The following is a 7962-nucleotide window of genomic DNA, read 5'->3' on the forward strand; positions in this document are numbered from 1 at the left end:
GGGGAGGGTAAGCTGTGACGAAGTGAGAGAGTGGCATGGACATATGTACACTACCAAACGTAGGGTGGATAGCTAGTGGGAAGCAGCCGCATGGCACAGGGAGATCAGCTAGGTGGTTTGTGACCACCTAGAGGGGTGGGATAGGGAGGGTGGGAGGGAGGGAGACGCAAGAGGGGAGAGATATGGGAACATATGTATATGTATAACTGATTCACTTTGTTGTAAAGCAGAAACTAACACACCATTGTAAAGCAATTATACTCCAATAAAGATGTTTAAGAAAAAAAAAAAAAAAGGACTTCTCTAAATATGCAAGACCAATCTGTAGGTGACAGAGTAAGAAGGAAAACTATCTGAAGACCAGAGTAACATTATAAGAGTAAAGCAACAACCTAAATAGTTTTAGTTTAGGAGGATAAACTCACTAGGCAGTCCACAAAACTTAGGAATGATTACATGGGACCGTTAGGTAAGTAATGAAGTGCCTAAGGTAAGATTGGGTAAGAACTTAGCAGAAAGTTCAGTTACCAATTGCATTAGGAAAAGGCAGCGATCCCAGGAGCAAGATGTTAAAGGGAAAGTTGACCTTCACTTACCTGAGGGCTGAGCTCCCGTGCATGAGGGCCAAGTATGAACTTGGAGATTTCCTTATTGCACAGACTGTTGAAAAGAAGGGTTGTACTTTACCTTGAATAAGGTTGGCCAAAATAGCCTTAATATGTTTAAAACTTTTGATGCAAAAAAAGCTATAAGGACTCTCGTTTCAAAATCAGCAACGAAACTGTTTTATATACAGACTGTTCCTTAAAGGAAAAGGGACCAGAACAGGGTACTTAGCCAGACAGATGTAAATTTGGGACTATGATTGGAGCAGCAATTCAAAGGACAAATGGCTCTGTGGGATAATTGTACTTACTACTGAAAATAATCCACATATAAGTGGATCCATGCAGTTCAAACCCATGTTGTTCAAGGATCAACTGTACTTATAAAAGAATGGTGTCAATATCTTGAAAAGCCAGAAATTATATTTTTTTCAACTATCTAAACTTATGAAGAAATATTTTAGGAATCAACTTAGAAATGTGCAAGAGTACATAGTTTATCAAATTTCTTTTCAGGAGTATATATATGAGTGTACTAGGCAGAAAGGCCCCCCAAAGATGTCCACACCCCAATCCCTGGAACTTACGAATAGGTTATGTTACATAGCAAAATGGACTTTGCAGATGTAAAAATCATCACAGATTCTATAACAGGAAGATTATCCTGGGTTATCCAGATGGCCCAATCTAATCACATGAGCCAGTAAGACTGAAGAACTTTCTCTGTCAGAGAGATTTTGGCAGTAGCAGAAGTCAGAGATAAGCATGAGAGAGACTTTACCTGCCATTACTGGAGGGGGCAGCACTGAAATCACTTCAACTTCTATGAGTGAAGACTAGCCCTGGATGACAGCAAGAAAAGAGGGACCTCAGTCTTAAAACTGTATGCCGTCAACAATCCAAATGAACTGGGAAGTGGATTCTTCCTCAGAGACTCCAAAAAGAAAGAATGCAGCTCTGCTAACATACTGATTTTGGCTTTGTAAGACCCTATGTAGTGGGCCCAGCTGAGCCCACCTGGACTTCTGACAAACAAAAACTATGAGATATATTTGGGTTGTTTTATGATGCAAAGTATGTAGTGATTTGTGAAACAGGAATAGAAAATAAAGTAAACAAAAATGCTAATGTACTCAGGAGGACAGGCTTGTAGCCCAAGGAACCGCACAGATTCAGAGTTTTCTCTGTGCTCTAATTTCCTTCTCATATCTTGGTAAGTGCCACAAAATGCCAAGAAATGATCCTAGAGCTCACACTAGGAACAGCAATATGGTCATAATAACGAACTTAAACCTAAGAAGTTGAAAACCTGTAGCTATAAGCTAGTAGGAATTTACTCCCCTTTGAGTTTCGAAATTAGGAAAAATTTAAATGGTATGATTTCACGCCTATCCTCTCCAGGAAGAAAAAATATACTAGTTTCAGGATTGTCAAAAATAATAATTGAAAACAATACTGTATATGTAAAATATATCAAGTACAGTGCATGGCACTCATATAGTATCTATTCAGTTTATTAGAAGTTTTACTGTATTTTGACTTTAAATGTACATTTTCCTAATAATTAATCTAAATCTTACTACCTTCTTTATTTTTAAAGCCAGAAGCTGAGAACTACATAGTTTAACTTTTAGACAGAAGATTTTTACATTAATCTTTAACCCATGAATTTGATGTTATCCCATAAGGTTATTTGGTACATAATGTTTTACTTCATCACTGTAAGGAAGTGAGGAAAATATGAGTTCAGCTTTAATGAGGAAAGCAGCAGTTTTTAATTGTTCCCTACTCACAGGAGAGACGACAGATGTTCTTCATACATATCACAACTCCCAAGAATATACCAAAGTTTTGATGAAATTCCTCAAAGTTGATGGGATACATGAAGAGCATCACAGACTTTTCTCAATACTATATTCATGAAAGTACATTATGAGTGCAGTTGGCCCTCCGGATTCAACAAACTTCAGATCAAAAATATTTGAGGGGAAGAAATTCCAGAAAGTTCCAAAAAGCAAATCTTGTATTTGCCTCCTGCCTGGCAACTATTTACATAGCATTTACATTGTATTAGGTATCATAAGTAATGTAGAGACGATTTAAAGAATACGGGAGGATGTACTTAGGTTATATGCCAATACAATGCCATTTTATGTAAGGGGCTTGAGCATCAACAGATTTTGGTATCTGCAGTGGATCCTGGAACCGAACCCCACAGATACCAAGGGATGACTGTATGTGAATAGTGAAATCAGCCCAATATCTCAAAATATTATTTAATAATATCAGTAGTCCAATTTTTAAGTCAAACTTCATTTTTTCAAGTGAGTCTGGATTATTCCCAGACCTTTAATTCCTAGGCGAATTAAGGTAAGCAAGTTCTTGTTTTACAGTTTAAAATTACAACAGAACAACATTAAAAATATATAAATACAAAGAATTTACAGATTAATGGTTATGAATATGAACAGTGCTAATGCAAGTTTTTACTAATAACATCATTTTAGATTTGGTAATCATATCAGCTATACAAAATAATGTCCATAGCATTACTTTTGCTCAAGGTAGATGTATAAAATGTACCTATTGTTCATTGCTTTTCCTCACTAAAAACTTCTTTGTAAAAGTAAAATAGAAACTCACAGCTCACCAAGAATTACAATAATTCATCATCACCGCTTATGAGTACATCAATAATAATTTCTCATTATGAAGAGGGCACAAATAAGATACAGATTATGTACAATTCCCATTACAACACTAGTAAGCTTACCTCCCCCCACACCATGCAAAGTACATCAAAATTCAGGTAAATGAAGGAGATATTACCTCAGAAGTAACCCTCAATCCAACATCCACACTTCAACAATCATTAAAACCTATCTTACAATGATAAAAGATACTAGTGACTCTCAACACCATGACTGAGAAATGATGCTGTACTTATATTAAATAATTAGTAAAGAAATCAAAAGAACAAACATTAGAAGTATGATGTTTTAATTTAATCATCTCTTCCACTACAGAGAGGAAGAAATGAAAGGTCTCACAGAAATGTTTATAGTGGGATTGGTGGAGCAGAAGAAAATGACAACTGGATTGCACGCAAATCACAGCATCATGACTTTATCATCTCAAAATGTGGATATGCTATACTGCACAAGTTTTATATAGAAAAAGTCTCACTTGGGAAGAAGGGATGTATATGGAACAAAAAATACAAGCTATTCTCTCACATGGATTTATGAAAATTCTAAGGTAGTATTATAAGTTCCACCACAAATTGTAAGTTCCTAGGGAAAACTCAACATTATTGCCAAAGCTACCAAACAGATGACTGCTGTACTGCCTTCAAGACACACCACATACATACCTGTTGGGGTTGTGATGGATTATTATTTTTGAATGAACTTTAACAATTATAATTACCATACCATATACTGAGTACTCATTAAGCTCCTGACACTGTTTCAAGCATTGTATATACATTAAATATCTGAATGTTCACAACAAGGCTATGAGTTAAGTGTTATCTTTAAAGATAAGGAAACTGAGGCACAGAGAAGTTATATTATTTGCCCAAGGTGACACAGATAATAAGTGGTAGACTCATGACAACCTGATTAGTAACTATCCTAAAACACTGATTATATACTTACAATGAGCCAGAAGATAATACTGAGGAAACAAAAACACAGTCAATTTGGCTGTAACAGATACATTCTTTATTTGAAGGGTTACCTATATGGAATGTCATTATGAAGTTTAATAATTCACAAATGTATAGTTCAGAAAGAAGCTCTTGTATTAAACTAGCATAAGACATCCAATGTGTAAACTATGTAAAACTGCAGAAAATTTAAGGATTATTGTTACTAGGATGTCAAAAGTTTCAGTAATCTTTAAGACAAATAAAATCAGTGAAATGACAGAAAATATGAAATATACATATCCGTCCCAGCACACAGATCACTGGCAGACAAATAACTACAGACTGATACAGTCAACTAAATAAAACTTCTAAATAATGTCATTTACTCACATTAATAATTCCTAGCTAAGTAATCCTACATTTTTTAATAAGTGCAACTCCAAAATTGGTAAAATTATGACAAAGTTGATGCAGTAACATTCTGATGACACTGTAAACTTGCTCAACTCTTTGGGGAGGCAAAAATTTGGCAACTGTAGAAACATTTATATCCTTTGACCTAGAATCTCATTTGAGATTGTTATCTACAGAAAAAATTCAAAATAAAAGATCTATGCAGAGAGATGCTTAATTCAATGTTAAAACAGGCAGAAACTGAAAGTTATTTTCCTGTTGGACATTTAAAATTGAGGCAATTTTAGGGACTTCCCTGGTGGCGCAGTGGTTAAGAATCTGCCTGCCAATGCAGGGGACACGGGTTCAAGTCCTGGTCTGAGAAGATCCCACTTGCCGGGGAGCAACTAATCCCATGCGCCACAACTACTGAAGCCCGCACGCCTAGAGCCCGTGCTCCGCAACAAGAGAAGCCACCGCAATGAGAAGCCCGTGCCCCGCAACGAAGAGTAGCCCCCGCTCGCAGCAACTAGAGAAAGCACGCGTGCAGCAAGGAAGACCGAACGCAGCCAAAATTAAATAAATAAATAAACAAAAAAATCAATAAAAAACAAACACCTATGTTCTAAATTACCACAATATTATAGCTTAAATAATTTAAAAACTTAATGGCAGTAGCATCCTCTCAGAACAAGATTAAACATGTCTTAGGGCTTCCCTGGTGGCGCAGTGGTTGAGAGTCCGCCTGCCAATGCAGGGGACACGGGTTCGTGCCCCAGTCCGGGAAGATCCCACATGCCGCGGAGCGGCTGGGCCCGTGAGCCATAGCCGCTGAGCCTGTGCGTCCGGAGCCTGTGCTCCGCAAAGGGAGAAGCCACAACAGTGAGAGGCCCGCGTACCACAAAAACAAAACAAAAACCAAAAAAACATGTCTTAGGAAAGCAGCATACACAGCACTGTAAATTTGGAATATTCTTACAAACTATTTTACAAAGATTAGGATTCAGTTATCAATGACCTTAAAGATCCATGAACTTTTTTGTTTCTTGATCTGAAGAAGGGCATCTTTATTTTTGAACACACTTTACAATGATATTCCTGCAGTTTTGAAAACAGTGTTTACAGTGGATTTTTCAAGTCACTGTAACAAATTTAAATTTAATTACAAAATATCATTGCTATTGCATTTGTCTTCCAGGGCACTTAACCCTACTGGGATGACTTTTTAACAAGCTTCTCACCTTCACAGTTTTGGTACAACAAACCAAGGATATAGGCTTTCCGATTATGCCTAGAAAGACTATTACTGACAGTGGTTATAAATTTCTTCAGATAGGACAAAAAACGTGCTCAGAGGAGCAGTTTTTGTTCTGATTTCAAATATATACATTAAATTTATTTACTGTTACTGTCTCCAAAATTTTAAATTCCTAAGAAATTGTAACTTTCACATAATAATTTACGGATTAGTCAACAGGCCTAAGGCCCATCAGGAGTAACCCCTTTTACTCCATCATATTCACAATAGTTTTGCTCTTGGCCTGACCAGTTTTAAAACTCTTCATTAAACAAAGACAATTTTATACCACTTAAAGGCACAAAAATAGTCCCCATCTCTTCCGTCCTCTGCCTCCTTCTAGCGTCAGTTCAACCAGCGAACACAGAAAACACACTCTCGGCCCTGGTCCCCAGGACATCAATTTAAAAAAAAAGCACAGGTGATTTCCCTACAGAACGTTTGCAGTCCACCCAGGAAGGTTTAAAAAAAAAAAAAAAAAGGGGGGGTAGAACACCAGAATCAATCTGCACCCGCACTTCAGCCCCGCGAGCAGTTTTTGTTCTGATTTCAAATATATACATTAAATTTATTTACTGTTACTGTCTCCAAAATTTTAAATTCCTAAGAAATTGTAACTTTCACATAATAATTTACGGATTAGTCAACAGGCCTAAGGCCCATCAGGAGTAACCCCTTTTACTCCATCATATTCACAATAGTTTTGCTCTTGGCCTGACCAGTTTTAAAACTCTTCATTAAACAAAGACAATTTTATACCACTTAAAGGCACAAAAATAGTCCCCATCTCTTCCGTCCTCTGCCTCCTTCTAGCGTCAGTTCAACCAGCGAACACAGAAAACACACTCTCGGCCCTGGTCCCCAGGACATCAATTTAAAAAAAAAGCACAGGTGATTTCCCTACAGAACGTTTGCAGTCCACCCAGGAAGGTTTAAAAAAAAAAAAAAAAAAGGGGGGGTAGAACACCAGAATCAATCTGCACCCGCACTTCAGCCCCGCCCCATCTGGAAAAAGTGGGGGGTGGCGGGAGTGTGAAGGGGCAGAAAGGACAGAAAAGGCCGAGACTTCCAGCTCCCAGGTTCTGCATACCATTTGTTCCATCAGCTCCCACCGCAGCCAGAGACCCTGACCCTGTTTTCAGCCGCGCCTCCTGATCCTCCCCCCTCGCCACCATCACATACAGTCCAAACCACTGAGTGGGGAGACCAGAGCCGGCCCTCTTCCCGTTCAACCCAAGGACTGAAGGGGGCTCTCCCTGCACCCTCGGCAAATCCGACGCGTGCCCCAGGGATCTCCGAACTGACCAGACAAGGGGACGATATATCAGGGGGAGGGGTCTAAGAGGAGCCGTTATTCCTTTTTCCTCCTCGTCAGGAAAGCGCGCGAGAGAGGAGGGGCCGGAACAACAAATGCCAGTTACCTAACGGTCCGACCTCTCCGGCCGGGCTCCCGAAGCCGACGCCGCGCGGGCCGCTAAAGCTGTAGCACAGCCACAGCCGCCCCGAGGGCTAGGCACGGGCAGGAGCGCCCGAGGTGATGGGAAGCGGGGGGTGGGGACTATGGTGAGCGACGTCGCCATGTTAGTGCCTTCTTTCTCCGTATCCCTACAGTCTCCAGTCCTGCGGCCCTCTCCTCATCACTACTCACCTTTCCAGGTCACTAGTTCATGCTTCTTTCGGTCGCTGGGGAGACCCGAGCTCAGCGGTGTTTACAAACCACCCCTGGAGGAAAGGACTGAACCGCACTTTAAAGGCCACGGGCTCCCACAGGCTTCCGTCCTCTCTCGCGAGATCGGACTGACAACCCTTCTCTCCGCCCCACTCCCGGCATCCCTCCTTTCTTCTCGCGCCCCTCCCCTCCACGCACACGCCCCTTCTTGCCTTCCTTCAGACAGAGCGCCTCCGGATCAGGCGGTTCAGTCGGGCTTAAGGGAGGGGGCGGGAACCAAAGAATACTCGGGCGCTGGTTATTGGATACAGAACCCGAAGGGCGGGAAGCAGTTCTGGAGGGGGTG

At 40.2% G+C, this 7962-nt stretch overlaps 1 protein-coding gene across 1 annotated transcript in view; it reads right to left on the reverse strand.

The window, feature by feature from the left end:
- Nucleotides 1-7750, reverse strand: part of ATF2 (activating transcription factor 2) — an 84437-nt gene extending 76687 nt beyond the window's left edge. The window contains 1 exon segment of the mRNA XM_055088683.1: nucleotides 7596-7750. The gene's annotated coding sequence lies outside the window, so the exon portion shown is untranslated.
- Between the last annotated feature and the right edge of the window lie 212 nt (nucleotides 7751-7962).

The sequence above is a fragment of the Physeter macrocephalus genome, chromosome 2 (assembly GCF_002837175.3).
Source record: "Physeter macrocephalus isolate SW-GA chromosome 2, ASM283717v5, whole genome shotgun sequence".
In the NCBI taxonomy this organism is placed as follows: Eukaryota; Metazoa; Chordata; class Mammalia; order Artiodactyla; family Physeteridae; genus Physeter; species Physeter macrocephalus.